This window comes from Thermobia domestica, chromosome 8, assembly GCF_964235325.1.
Source record: "Thermobia domestica chromosome 8, izTheDome1.hap1.1, whole genome shotgun sequence".
Classification (NCBI taxonomy): Eukaryota; Metazoa; Arthropoda; class Insecta; order Zygentoma; family Lepismatidae; genus Thermobia; species Thermobia domestica.
The window spans coordinates 229,092,049-229,108,369 of record NC_137461.1 but is presented as its reverse complement, the minus strand read 5'-3'; the positions used below and the strand labels follow the sequence as shown (position 1 = coordinate 229,108,369).

The 16,321-nt window shown below is 37.9% G+C and overlaps 1 protein-coding gene across 5 annotated transcripts in view; it reads right to left on the bottom strand.

Moving 5' to 3' along the window:
• Nucleotides 1-16,321, bottom strand: part of LOC145693464 (uncharacterized) — a 622,508-nt gene that overhangs the window by 171,837 nt on the left and 434,350 nt on the right. For all 5 annotated transcript variants that reach the window (XM_081769494.1, XM_081769493.1, XM_081769492.1 and 2 more), the window contains one exon: nt 10,608-10,733. The gene's annotated coding sequence lies outside the window, so the exon portion shown is untranslated. The remainder of the gene's footprint in view (nt 1-10,607; nt 10,734-16,321) is intronic.

The following is a 16,321-nucleotide window of genomic DNA, read 5'->3' as shown; positions in this document are numbered from 1 at the left end:
ATATACCCATTCTTCGCATGGAAGTCAAGGCCTGTGGAAGTATTACCCTCATTTCCGCGACCGCGAAAACTATGGATCTGAGACTAAATCGATCATTTTGGATTACTTTTACATCTCTCGGTATATCCCCCCCCCCGCTGATTTTCGGCCCGCATACAATGGTATCTGAATTTCCAAATCATCGCTAATGGAAGTGTCACCATTGTTCTCAGCGATCACGAAAACTATGGATTTGACACTAATATTGGTCATTTTGTATTACTTGTACATGTTTCGGTATCCCCGCCCCCGCTTACTCCCGGCCCGCATACAATGGTAGCTGAATTTACAAGTGATCACTAATGAAAGTGTCACCATTCATCTCAGCAACCGCGAAAAGTATGGATTTGACACTAATATCGGTCATTTTGGATTACTTTTACTTGTCTCGGTTCCCCCCCCCTCCCCGCTGACTCCCGGCCCACATGCGATTGTAGCTGAATTTGCAAATCATCGCTAATGGAAGTGTCACTATTGATCTCAGAGACCGCGAAAACTATGGATTTGACACTAATATCGGTCATTGTGGATTACTTTTATATGTCTCGATATCTCAACTCCCCCTTCCCGTTGACCCCCGACCCGGTGCCGCATAGCATGAATTTGGAAGTTAATGTGATCGGAGTTTCACCATTCATTTCAGCGACCGCGAAAACTATGAATTCAACACTAATATCTGTTATTTTATACTACTTTTACATGTCCCGGTAAACAACCCCTGAGACCCCCCTGGTTCGAATTTTGACAAAATCGTTTAACTCTGGTCTGGAGCCTGGACCAAGGTATTCGTGACTAAAATTTGGTAACTCTCGGTCAATTTGTCTGGTTCCCAAGCCGGTTCCCGTAAACGCCTCCCCATGAGACTCCCCTGGTTCGAAATTTGAAAACAACTTTTCGTCTTGATCTCGGGCCTAGGCCAAGGTACCCCTGACCAAAATTTGGTAACTCTCGGTCCACTCGTCTGGTCCCCAGGCCGCATACAGACAGACAAACACACAAACAAACTGTTTATTTTATTTATATTAGATTAGATAGATTCTTGGAAATTATACCAGATTTTCATATTATCTTTCCGAACTAATTTTAAAGACCCGCTCCTACATATCTTTATATGTATACAGTATATCTATATTTATATCTATATATGTATATAACAAACGCAGGAATTACGTCATAAATAACGCTCCTGGAGAACCCCTTTCTCAAAGAAATTGCTGGGGAAACACTTGTACAAACTTCAGTTTTCGTACCGGATGATTACCGAGACCTGGTGAAAAAAAAAAACTGCTTTTGCGTTCGAATTTAAAAAAAATAGTTCTCCTCAGGTTAGTATTCACTGATAATATTTTTATAAAATTTAAATTTGATGGGTAAATCAGTGGACTTTGAATACATCCACATCGTATCCACTGAGTTGCAAAACTGTGTACCTCCAGACATGGACGGCCGAAGAAAATTTTCTAGGAGAACATCTTCAATGTTTGCTATATTAGTCTGGCATTTAATGTGCATGGTTTGTTATATTACGTATACATTTTCGTGAGCCAGGGAAGTTCATTCTTATCAAACACGGAGATTATGAAGGAGCAGATCTACTGTACAAAATATAATAAAAACATCTCTTTCGGATTTCTATCATCCCGCAGTCCAACCCCGAGACGGAAACATAAGAGATAGGCAGTTTTTAAACAAGATAACGTGTCTAGCGAATGCTTTACATTGTGAAGATTATATTAGTGAAAATTAAACGAATATAATTTTACAACTTAATATACATATTACTAAATGTTTAGCTCCCCGTTGCTATGTTGTTAGCGATGCGCCTTTCTCGAACGAGGTTTGATTCATGGTAGGAGCTCATGTGTTTCAAATCCGACATTAAACCGTACGTTCACGTCTTGTAGAGCTTTGCTCCTAAAAACGACGCTAAACTATAATCTAATTTAATATTATTAATATTTAAAAAATAATGACTTATCAATGTGACGTCAATTTGGCAGTCATCAAATCCATTTTATACTTTCACTTAATCCAGTGGATATTAATATAACAATTACGAGACACACGCGCATATAAATACTCAGAAACAAGCACATACACACGTACACATACACAAATATGAACACTTCAAATCTATTTACATGTGTTGGACTGCACTGCATCAAGTATCTTCTCATGTATCTGCATTTTCTGATTCATCCACAGATTTGTTATTTGTACGCATCAATCATTTTAGCATTTTCGGGAAGGTTCAGGGTTCGTTCTTCATTTAAAGAGTCGGTTCTCTGTATTGGAAACAGAATGAGGGGAGGGTGGGGGAATTTATACTTTATGAATGGATAACATTTTAAGAAATATATACAAAACATGCCGCTTCCGACGCAGCACTAAAGCATTTCTTTTAGCGGTGTACTACTAGTGGTACCCTGATGATAATACCCCCTCCCCTCTCAAATTGTAAAGTGAGAAGGGACAGAAACATCCCAGACACTCAGGGTTCAGTTGACAATAATAAAACTATGGGTATAAAAACAAAAAAAAAAACAGTAAACATCTTGTGCAGAGTCACGTTTTGCTTATTTTTGAACATTTCTGTGAAATCAACAATACAACAGCGGAAATACTAACTGATTTTATTACTCCAACCATCGCTTCAACAAGGGATAATTCCCAATGGTCAGTGTTCTCTTTCTCTTTTTCTGTCCTCGTTCTTATTCTCCACATCTTTAATGAAGTAGCGGGCGCCCAACCCCTCGACATTTGGACGTCTTTTCCTCTTGGTTTCGCCACTTGTTGAAGACAATCACCACAGCACTCTTCGAACACCTGACAAGTCCTGCAGTTTCCGAAATTCTCGTGCCGTGTTTCTGAGCGAGTACTTTCTTCAAAATAATATTAAAAATTATAGAAAGATTTTCGAGACATTCGAGTCGAGTCGAGATTTTTACCAGCTGTCTCGACTCGACTCGAGTCTCGACTCGAAAATTCGAGTCGAGAAATACGCTTGTCTCGACTCGTCTCGAATTTTACAAAGAGTGTCTCGACTCGAATCTCGACTCGAATTCGAGTCGAGTCGAGTCGAGATTCGAGACATGTCTCGACTCGAGCGCATCCCTAATTACAACTTAATGGTATTGAAGATAAAATGTTAAGTAGATATTTAGTATATCTAGATGTCTGATTAGTATATCTGATAAAGATATTTACTAGAGCTAAATACTAAAACTAACTACTGTATATCCTACTCCGAACACAGGCACGTAGCCAGGATTTCGTAATAGGGGGGGTCCGAGACATGATATACTGGGGTTATCCACACCAGAGTTCAATTATTCTAAACTATTTTACTAGTAACATATATTGATTCGTTTAGTCAGGATTTCGTAATGGGGGGGGGGGAAGTGTGATATGAAATATTGTGGTTATCACACAAGGTGCTTGATCACTATTTTACTAGCAACACATATTGGTTTGTTAGGACAATAAAATGAGGACGTCGAATAAAAGAATATTAAAAAGATTTAACAAGATTTTACAATATCGAGGTTCCTTTTTCTGTTCATCCAAATATAACCATTTTTTTTTATTATGACCTCAACTATTTTTAAAAAAGTAACGTATCCAATAATGTCTTGTAAAATATTTTACAATACTTGCGCTCCTTTCTCTACTGAATCAAATATTAACGGAACTTTCATCTACGTAACTTTTTGTTTTTAATATCTGTCAAATACTGTCTGTGCCAAATGACAAGTTAAAGGAGTAGTTGAAAACGGTTTCTGAAATAACATGTTTAATACTACAGAGAAGCGATGATGAAAAATTATTTTTATTTTTAGCTTTTTATTTTTAACGCTAACTCTTCCTATTTCTAGTTTCTTTTTGTTTTATCCTTTCTTATTTTTTTATTTCTGGTCTCGAAGGGGGGGGGGGTCCGGACCCCCCGGACCCACCCCTTGGTTACGTGCCTGCCGAACAGATGTAGTAAAATACAAGATTATAATACCCTAGACAGAAACTCATTGGTATTCATTCAATGCCAATATATTGTAACACAAAACTGCTTTCACAACCAAAGCCATTACCTTTGAGCTCTCGTAAACGACGAGTTTTCAACATTCTGGTGACACTGTATCGGAGACGATAAGCAATTATTTTCCTAAGATCCTTTGGATTAAAATTGTTTACAGCATATATCGCAAACATCAACTTCGTATTAAAAAAAAAAAAATCGAAGTTCGCCATGAATCCTTAAAAAAACTACATACTAGTAGAAACGAGAAAGAAAACAAAACACACACACGAGTATATTGTATGTTTGCCAATGATTTGCCAGGCAGCAGATACTAGCTCACTTGCCTAGCAATTCTAGGCAGGGCCACTAGAACAAAGGGAAAGTTACAAGCAGCTCTTGTAGTTTAAAAATATATATAATAACACTTTAAACGCCATGTGAATATATTTTATGAACACTTGGTCTATTGCTGAGAGTCTAGTATATAAACTAAATGTTATATAACATCCTTCAAGTATTATTCAATTCGCAAGAGAACGTTGCTAGTCCCAAAATAAAACATCTAATTAGGAGTTTGGCGCTAAAAGTGCTTAAGTTCGTGATTTTTTTTTCTTTTTACACGATTAACAGAATCTTTAATTTCACTTACTGCATGAAATACGTCGTTAATAACATTTGGTTGTCATTATAAAAAAATCTTTTTAAAAATTTTTAACCATTTCAGGAACTTCAGATGGGTTTGGCATATGGATGGACAGATGGGGTTTGGCATGGTAGATGGGTTTTGCATATGGCATAGATTGTTTGTTACCCTTTCCTACAGCTGACTCTGGATAAATGAAAATCAATCGAAACTGCAACCTGTCCAATATTGAACAAATATTCTACTGTAATTACTTTGAACTATCTAAACAAAAGGTTCAAAAGTTCGATTTTCCTATGATTTTTATCATTGTTTCAATGCAGTTTTCACGGGAAACAAACTTTCCCTCGAATTATACATATGTAAATTCGAATTAACAAGAGTCCACTGTAAATTCTTTTGTCACACATACGTAATTATCATGCTTTGCAAGAGTAACTTGGGCACTCCTGCACCTACGCCTGTATTTGTAAGGCTATCTCTGAGATCATGCATTTATCATTTGTTCATTTCTTAAGTGAAGTTCAGAGCTACAAGCCCAAAATCTTAATAATAAGCAATGTTTATCTGCCTTTCTTTATTCTCTCCCCTCCAACACACACAATTGACCGGCATCTGTCTCATCCCATGGATACTCCTGGTTAAAGATACTAATATACAAGAACTGAGAAGTATTGATTACATTGTTCGATATTCGATTACCCACGCCAATCAATATTGCCCAGACATATGTAAGGCTTTGGCATTTCATAGTCAATAACTCAGCTCTTTAGCTATAAATAACTAAGATTTTTATATTTTTTTAAAACATACAAGGGTTCCGGGAAGTAAGGGAAGGCGAACTCAACAGTCTCCTAATAATGCACTCTGAACGATCACAACAATCATCTATTTATTTAGAAACTGCATTTTTTTAAATTGGATTTAAACTATGTTTAACTTCCCTTTCAGCAGCGAGGCAATATGAGACGTGGGTCTACAGTTTAATGTGGAATCCAAACCACAGGAACCTCTGCCAGGAATCGAGCCCGGGTCTCCCACGCCAAAGGTGCATATGTTATCCACATAACCACGAAGGACCACAAACTGTATTTTCTACGGGAAAGAGAAACGGCTACTATAAACTTTATATATAGGCACGGGAATTGGCTCCTACAGAGCAGTTTGGTATTACTACTTGAACAAATCAAATGTAGGCTAATTTCCGAACATTCCGATTGCACGTTAACTTCCCTTGAGTTAGCCCTTACTACCACGAACATCTCATCGATCTAAACTCTGCTAGTAAGTGCCGAAATCCACAGGGATAATAACTGCTATCAAATTTTACATTCTATGGTGATTATTTCAATTCTATAATAACAGACAACTGTAACGCAATTGCATTAAACACGAAATACTAGGTATTTAAACCTGTTACATCGTATTAATCCTGGATCGTTAGTTTTAACTTGTAAATCTGAAATTTATACAAAGTCTAATGATTCTAACGGACGACACACTTTACTTACTGAACGCCTACGATATACCTGCTTGATTTTCTATTATTAACAATAATATAAAGTGTAATAGTTTAGGTCTATAAGTTTATATAAAGTATGACTAAGGAGTAGTGAGCATTGTTGCTGCTACTGAAGGCATTGACTGGTAAAAAACTTAAAATTCATCTTAACTAATTATTAAATGTTTCGTGATTTTTTAAATTCTAACATTTCGCGCCACACTTTTTGAGACTGCGTGACACACCAGTTGGGGACCACTGACAGCCTATGACTACAACTCTTTTCAAATGAGAAGCAACAAGAGCAGCAGCCAATGGTACAAGAGATTTAGCGCAGCATTGACGGATTGCAGACTCGCCTTTCCTTTCTTGTTCCTCCTCCACCTAGCATTATAGCAAATGAACTGACAGCATTAGCCATATTCATAACGTCAAAAATGTTATTCCAATAAAATTTATAATATTCATGTTCATGTTGAAAATATAAAGATGAACTAAATTGTCTTTTAATTTACTTCATTAGAACTGGTATAAAACTCGTATAGGTCTAGTAAACAGAGAAGGTACGGGCTTTTACGTACTCCAAGGAGAAATCCCCAAATTTAAGCGAGGCAAAAATTAAAGATTAGCCTTTATTGGTCAACATATTACAATAGCCATGCAGGACTTTGAAACTAAACTCTCCGAAACTGAGAAATTAGCTTGGCTGACATTTGAAACAGTATGTTAAGGTTTTTCTTGTATGTAAGAGCTGAAAACCATGAAGCCATCGTTAGTGGCATGACCCAAAGCTCATGGGATACATGTCACTAAAATTACACTTTTTGCACTCACCTCTGGACTGCGATCTCGGGGGACATGTGATGAACAAGGAGAACGGTTCATCATAAGATTGCCACATTTATGAGACGCTACAAGTGAAAATGAGCTGAAAGTATGGTTGGTGACTATTGCTGGTTTATCATTCGAGATTCCAGATTATGTCTACAACCATAAATGGCCAAAGAAAGTAGATTAAAGAGTATTTCTACAAAATTGAATATTACTGTCATGTGCTTTACTAGCTTATATTAGATAGGAAATTTTATGTTAACTTGTACATTACATAGTGGTATGGCCAACATAAACGAGAGACTATTGAACATTTCAGTTTTCACCAATGAATTTTAGCACATGATATTTAGTTAAAAATTACGTAATTTCATTGGTAGGACAGAAAAAAAGTTCGGAAGTATCAGTGGTGCAAAAATATGAGAATCCTGAGGGTTGTACACCACAACCTTACATGGTCCGGGACAGTGAAGTAACTAGGGAGGGCAAACTGGACTTGTGCTCCGGGCGCCAGATTGGAAAGGCGCAAAATTGGGCAAATATTTGGGGAGCGTTTTGGTTTCGTTGGTCAGGGGGCGCTAACATGAGTTCTTGCCCCGGGCGTAGTTGCGTCGCTGGTCCGAGATAGAACCCGGGACTCACTATACCAGATGTGAACACCCTACCACAGCTACAATACCCACTATTTTCAAAAACAGAAGGTTCAGAAAGCTAAGTGAGATTAGCTCATTCTAGTTTAATGATCAATGTGATAGGAGCAGTTCGATTTCCCATACGAGTAATATTACCTGCAAGAAGAGAAATAAGTTTGTCTCGTCTCTTAAAATATTTTAGATGTCTCGACTCGTCCAGAAAAAAAAATGTTTTACGTCTTGTCTTGATTCTAGAAAAAATATTCTTCGTGTCGTCTCGATTCTCAAAAAATCTTTTCTTGTTCTGTAAATTTATGTACAAAATTTATGGCTTTTTTTCTTAATTTCGTCTAGAAGTTGTCAGAATCCTGCCGTGTCACGAGAGGTCTACAATGAATGTGATATGGCAATATTTAAACCATATTTATTATTGAAGCATACTGTGCGAGTACTTGCACATCTTTGAACGTTGATAAAATGCTCTTCACTGTGTTAGTGCAATCATTTTATTACGAGGGCCATCAGGAAAGTGGTACCCGTTTGCGCCGCATGAAGCGCTGAGACGACTCGGGGAGCCGCTGGACAAGGTCAGACCGCGTCAGTGGCTTGTTTGCCTGCTCTGTGCGAGGTTGCGTGACGCTAGCAGTGCCTGTGTTGTGCCTGTGCTCGTTTATAATGATTAAACGAATTGAGAACCCCGCCAGTTGTGAAGTGATTAAATTTCTTAATGCACGAAACGTTCAAGCTTGTGAAATTCATAGCCAATTAAAGGAGGTGTATGGAGACAATGTGATGGACGAGTCGTCTGTTCGGCGCTGGTGTCGCAACTTCAACCTGGGGAGGGGGAGTACACACGACGAGGAGCGTTCAGGGAGACCATCTGTCATTACAGACGAATTGTTGAGGTCAGTAGACGAATGCGTGAGGAACGATCGGCGCGTCACAATTGATGAACTCTGTGAACATTTTCATCTCTTTACGAATAAGATTTGAATAAGATTTGGCGGGAATAAGATTTGACAGCGATGAAGAACTTAAACGAGGCGTGACTACGTATCTCAATACGCTGGCGGCGGAGGACTATGACGCTGGAATACAAAAACTCGTCACACGGTATGACAAATGCCTCAATTTGCTTGGTGATTATATGGAGAAGTAGTGTAAAGTATTCTCTTCCCAATAAAAATGTGTATATTTGTTAATATGTACTACTGTGTCTTTATTGCACGAACGGGTATCACTTTCCGGATGGCCCTCGTAATTTCTAATTTTTATACTATGGACCATGTAACACTAAAACAGTGTTCGAGATCTAAGATTTGGGTGAAGTAGTGTTATCGATAATACTCGTGAATTTTCTTGTCTCGATTTTAAAAACATATTTCCAGTTTCATTTTCGAGACGACACGAGAAACTTCTCGTCTCGTGGGGAATGCTACAGAGGAATGCATGTGGTTCGGGTCTCACATTAAACTAGATCCACGTTTTAAGTGATCTCGATGACGAAAGGGGAAGTTAAACTTGAATCAGGTGTGGATGAACGTTACGTTCTCGCTTTGCTCAAAGTTTGCGGTCAGTAATCCGGAATATGTAGTTTGTTTCAGCTTTTACTGTCATGCAGATCTTGTTGCTGGACTTCAGTACTGTTGAGCTAAAACGACAACCAAAGTTCTTTTCCACGTTTCACTATCAATTTCTCCAGAGTAAAATTACTTTACAACTGGGGGATGGGGCAATTTCCTTCCTTTTAAGCTCCCCGCCATTCGAGAGAGGCGCACTCCAAGATGACTTTTTTTTAGGATGCCAACATAATGTATAAATGAAGCATGGACTAGCTTCACATCCCCTCTCAAATGAAGTAATAATATGAGCTTGACCCATTTAAGTAAAATGTCTACCTTCAGGGACTCCAACGAAAATAATACATATTGCTAAGGCTTTAAGTTGTGTTAAATATTGTCCCTTCTATTTAACTTTTGAAGCATAAAATGGACCAATTTTATACCAATTATAAAGGAACTGAAAATAATTTAAAACTGCTGCTGCCCCGTCACCTGAACAAAATACACTCCCCCTAAGATAAAGCACGAGGGGATACCGTACTTTAGTGGTTAAAGCGCAGGATTCATGTCTGCCTGGTCCGGGTTCGATTCCCGGCCAGTGCTTCCAACAAGCGTTGTGAGGCAAACTGGGGAGTCATGTGAAAACAAGACATGACGGCCAGTAGGTCTAGGAAGCCCCTGACGTGCTCGCTGCTAGGCTGGACGTAATTCCGCTGGTCGCTAGCAGATGGCGCTGGAGCAGGCTTAGGCTCACAAATGGGCTGTTACTCCTTTTATTTTTTAAGATGAAGCATAGATGTAGTCTGGTCCCTACTTCAATGAAACGCCAACTGGAGCCTCTAGAAGTAATAAAAATGTTTACTAACGTTTTAAATTCTGGGGAGGCCCAAACTTAATATTTTAATAGGGGGCGCAATTCATATTATTCTAGGGGCAGCAAATATTAATGCCTAAGTGTGGATCCATTTGTCTCGTGACTGATTATTTGAAGCTTTACGTCAAACACCAAGGCTATACAAAAGCGAGCCTCTGCTTAAAGTGGGACTCGAACAACTAGTCAGATTTATATTTAAGAGAAGTACTCTCACCGAAAATTGAACCTAGAATCATGCGTTACCCACTCAAACCCATGACCAGGCGAACAAATATGACAATTTCTGTGTTTCACATTCGATTACAAGAGGCAATTTTTTAACTGCAAACATTGTAGACACCATTATTACTTACAGCACCAGCAACTTTAAGAGTTTTCCAATTTAATTAAGAACCAAAAGTTCACCTTCCCTTAGCAAACAAATTTCTCATAGCATTTTCATGGTACGAAATGAGTTAGCGTTCGTTTATATAAATAAACCAATTACTATTAAAATAGGGATTATCTTACCTTAGCCGCCTGCGAAAGTAGTAGCAACGTCCTGCTTTCTCCTTAACACGGAGTGAAACTGTCGTGTCATGAGATTTATTTTAGGCTGCAGTAGTATCTTTTTTCCATCTTTATCAAGAACTGCTCCTACGAGAAATGAGAAAAATAGTTTAGTTTATATTTAAATGTACATTCAGATTAATACTTAGTTTTTACCAAGTTAAAGACAAGATCACACTATTCGAGTCACGTTAATTCGTAATTTTCTTAATTTATTGTTACTAAAATTACTGAAAGTAATGAAAGAAATATTTAAAAACAGAAATTTCATATTTTAAGGGGGGAAAAAAGAAAGTAATTTAAAGTATGAGATTTCTAAATACTAAATAAGACAACTCCAAAACATCACAGCTCCATACTAAATGTCACAAAATTATATTTCTTTATCCATGTACAGTGGTCCAAGTTTGCGAACATTTTGTCTCTCGGTTTACGAACAATATGAATTTCGAAATACGAACGCACACACACAAACAAACTTGTACCTAAAATTCTACGCGCTCAGTAACGCTGTTGCGTGTTTGCAGTAAACACTGTCCGAGTGATGTGTTCAAAACAGAGTTGGCGTGGGTCAATGAAAACTTGACCCACGACCCACTGACCCACCACCCACCGTGACCCACGACCCACTGAACCACCACCCACCATGACCCACGACCCACCGTGACCCACTCTGACCCACCACCCACCACTTTGACCACTTTCATCCACTTTGACCTACTCTGACTCACCAAAATCCATCGTCATGAACTCTGAACACGATCCACGGCCTCTTCTGAACTGACTAAAGAGTTTACACTTGTAATAAAACAAGACTGTGAAATAGTCACTAATCGGAGTTTGAATTTCTAGTCAACCGCTCAAGCACCACTCTGTTACAACAGCGGTGGATCTGACCTTTACGATATAAAATGGTAAAGTGTTTGTCAGTGAGGAAATTGAAACAGTTCGAGGTGGGGGGAAATTAGTGTGAGCCTAAAATATACTTGTACTAAGAGAGTATTCTTGCAAGTGTTAATTTCTGAACGCATTCCACAAGAAACTCCTATTCGCAGGAAAATACCCCTGTACAATATGGAAAAGGTTATGGTTTCTCAGTTCACAGTATTTTTCTAACAAAAGACGAAAAATCAGTTGTTCATGCAGTAGCGTAGCCAGGATGTCTGTTTGGGGGGGGGGGGGCAAGTGCTGTTATAGGTACATATAGAAAAATTACAAACAAGAAATATATAAACATAAAAATATATAAAAAAAACTAGCAGCGTTCACCCCGCTTCGCTGGGGTCACCCCGGAACGCAATAAACTTTGTTACTTAGATAATTTTTACTTTTTCGCTTTCAAGTGATATGATAAAAACCATAGAAGATTGGAGTAAATGTTAACATTATATCGCCTGTCATTTATGTTAACCCGCCGAGTGACACGGTCATGTGGGTTGCATATAAATACGGTTAGATTTAGCTATGATGAGCTAACAAAGGATTTGTACGTTATGGACACTTGAATGGTCAATTATCTCAAGACACTGGTAATTGAAAATTAAAGTGATATGATAAAAACCATCTAGGGTCCAAATCTTAATAACCCCCCAAAAATGAAAGAAATTGGTTCAGCCGTATTAGCGTGATGAGCTAACAAAGGATTTGTACGTTCTCTTTTATATATATAGATTACAAACATCAAAGTACCAAAGTACATTGTCGAACCTCTTTGGGGGGGCGGCCCCTCTGGGCCCCCCTTCCCTACGCCACTGTCATAGGGTATAAAGGTGCTCGGGTACCCTATGTGAGAGCATCTCCATAAAGTATGCTCATAATTTGTAATTTGTGTAATCACTAAAACACCACGTTAAATTTAAGTTATAAATATACATAATTGCAATTATTATGAATATTTATTCAAAAGTAGTTTACCTAAAGCAAAGAAGAGGGTTACTAAAAAGTAGGTACAAAGTTGAATAACACAAGTAAGTCATTAGTAATACAAGTATACATTTTCCGTAACTCGTAATTTTCCACCTTAAAACAAATCTGAAATCGGATTTATTTCCTGTTGATAACTTTTTGGCGGTAAATCATCCGCAGTGGAATGATGTCCATCCTTCAGCCAAGAAATAATTAGCTCGTCTACTTTGAGCTTGTCTAGCGGTGGGCCATTAACATTGATGAGCATCAAGTTAGACAATGTTTGAGCACTTAGTCTATTTCTAATATCAGTCATCTATAAATTAATAAGGGGAAATCCCCGTTCGCACTCTGTCGTGGAAATTGATAATACTTCTACCCGATTTCTGAAACTTCTCATAGAAAATCTACTTGTTAGACTTAAGTCTGATAACGATTTTTCTCGGTCAGTTTTGAAATACTTAGTAAGAAGTGTCATCTCTCTATCACCATACCTTTTCCATATCGACCATGTCAGTTAGCATGTCGACCCATGTAGAACAGAAACTTCATCTACCACGCCTTTGATAGGGAATCTTGTGAATAAATTATCAATTAAAGCCTGATAAACTGATGATTTCTTATTTGTTTATAAATTTAATTTTTGTAATTACACATGAAGGTTTGATACCATTACCAAATTCCTTCCCTCGTCTAGAAAGCGAAAGGGAACGAGGTTTCTGGAAATTATTTACAGGTGAATGGGAATTTCCTTCTTCAACTTCAATTACCACACTGCTGTTTTCCATGTGCCAAATTACGATGAATTTTAGTTACCGTATTTACCGGTGTATAAGACACACCCCCTTTCTTGGGAACGATTTTCGAGAACAATATAATATGTTAAAATTTTATTAATTTCCATTATTTTTTGTTCAACCATTTGTTATATTTTATTTTACTTTAATGTAGGTATTTTACTTTAATCATAAAATGTAAACAGATATACTGTAAAAAGAGAACAAAAAAAAGTGCGTCTTATACGCCGGCAAATACGGTAATTATCATAGTGTAATTATTTACTTGTTGAATTGTCGATACTTTTCAGTGGAAAAAAGGATGAAATTTCAAAGTTCCAAATCAAAGTAAGTAGACCAACGTAAAGGGAAAAAAGCAAAATTTTCCATACAATTATGCGTACAATCCAAACTTCAAATTTCCGTGTAATTAAGCTTACAGTACGAATTTTATGCCTATTTTCTCACAACTCTATGGGTTGATTGCCCTGTGCTGTGAGCGCTCCATATAATAAACATAACCATCAGCAATTATTATAGCAGAAAACAATGGATATATGAAGCCAAGCACTGTAGTTTTTGTTTCTGATTTTTTTTCTGAAATAACATCGATCGTTTTCGATCATTTTTACAAACCAACTCACTACCAATTTTTTATATATAGAAAGTGTCCCCCCCCCCACATAAAGGAGAATTTTAAAAAATGCTAGGACACATTCTGTTTATTTTCAATAAAGAGTTAATACACTGAATTTCAGCTCCGTAAGTTTAACGGCTTGCGAGATACTCATTTTTTTTTCGCAAGTATTCGGATCCTCACTACCTCCTTAAGGATATTATGCATTATAATAAAAGCATTATAACATCCCAATTTGGATTAAGGCCTAACTATAATTTGACTTTGTAATTTGACCGTGATGATCAGGTACACATAGTTACATTCAATTTTTTATATAATAATTTATATATTACAGTGATTCAAAAATGTATTTTTTCCAGTAGTTAGCTCTAAAAACCCACAGGTCTCGAAAGCCAAGTTGTAGTGTAAGTCCTATTGCTATTATTACTATTAAAAATATCAATATCCAAAAGTGCCTGAAGTTCTTTTTTCACTTGGTTAGATATACTCACCTCAGGTAAGTAGACAGAAACAAGTGGAAAAGAAAGGGAAATGAAGGTCTTGAAAGTAAAACGGAGACAAATTTACCACTCTTCAGAAGATACTCCCTACAATGCAGTGAGCAGAGAGGGTCGGTAGATCATACTGAGTCGGTGGGTCGCAGTGGGTCACGGTGGGTGGTGGATCACAGTGGGTCATGGTGGGTGGTGGGTTGCAGTGGGTCACGGTGGGTAGTGGGTCACAGTGGGTCACATGCTGTTGACCCACGACCCACTGACCCACCCAGAAAACTTGACCCACTTGACCCACTGACCCACCGACCCACTCCATCTCTGGTTCAAAAAAACTACTTTTTGTTCTTTTTTGCGCGTTTTGTGTTTTTAACCCTTATACTGTTTTATTTAAATTATTGTTACTTATTTGCCCTTAAATAGTTAATTTTATTTTCATTCTATACTCTTCATTACAGAAAAACACTTAAAAAGAAAAAAATCCTTACAGTACCATTATTCTATGGCTTGGACGGATTAACTGTATTAAATTAATTTTAATGACGAGGAAAAATAAATTTCGGTTAACGAAAGATCCGATTCATCAGCAGTTGAGTTGAATTTCAGTTTAGCGTCCCTTTCAGCAGCGAGGCTATTTGAGACGTGGACCTACTGATTAACGTAGAATCCGAACCACATGAGCTCCCACCGGGAATCGAACCCGGCTGATTCATCAGCAGAGTTACAGAACGGATTAGATTCGTAATCTATGGGTTTACTGTATACAAATATACTTCGCATAAGGGTTGTTTAGAGAAGGAAGAAAAGGAAATTATGTGACAGGGTCGTGGGGGGGCGAGCGGGGCGACGGCCCCGGGCGCCGAAGTAAGCGGAGCGAAAAATTCGGGAGCGGGGGCGCCGTCGTATACTCTTGCCCCGGGCTCTGATTTTCCACGGCACGGCCCTGTTGTGTGATACTCAGAATTTAAAATGAAAACTAAATTTTACGTCCCACGTTCTGCCGGCTAGGCTAAAGAAGACGGTGATTATGAGAAATAAATGAAAATGGTGCAATGAAGAAACTGGGAAGAAACGGGAAAACCCGAGAAAACCCACGCACATGGTATTTGTCCACACAAGAAGCTTACTTGGCGCGAGCTGAGATCGAACCAAGGACCCCTGCGCCAGTACTCAGCATTTATATAAAACGAACACATATGGTTTCACATAGTAACGTACAATAATTTTAATTGAAAACTGGCGCAATTTCATTAAAAAATAATTGAGACACATAAAACACAAGAAGTATATTACAATTCCCGGTGGGGCATCGTGTGGTTCGGATTCCACATTAAGCTGTAGGTCCTCGTCCCACATAGCCTTGGTGATGAAAGGGACGATAACCTCAAATTCAATCAATATTACAAAAATCTGTGTTGTCTTTTAATTGTATTTCAACAGAGACTGCATTTCTTAATAATCCCATATCCGTTTTCATACGTTAAAAATAATCTTTCCAGGTAATATCGAAATTCACAACCACTTAAAGAATTCTGCTTTATTAGTTCACAGTAGCTTCTATCTATTTCTGACATCACTATATTACAAGTACGATCGATTGAAACAGCGATGTATGCTAAGATTGTAAAATCAAATTATATATACACATGAGTTCCGGTTAGATAGTAGATAACAACGCACCTGTTTCATTTTCTCTCCGATTTAACAGTCAATCTTTGTAGGTTTCCTTGAGAATATTTCCCCTCAACTGACACAAAATTTTCCTTTTTCTTATCAAATTTTCTCTGATTTGTTGTGTGTCAAATTCCTATGACAGAAGTTATACAGGGTGTTTCAAAACAACACCGACAACGTTTGGGAGGT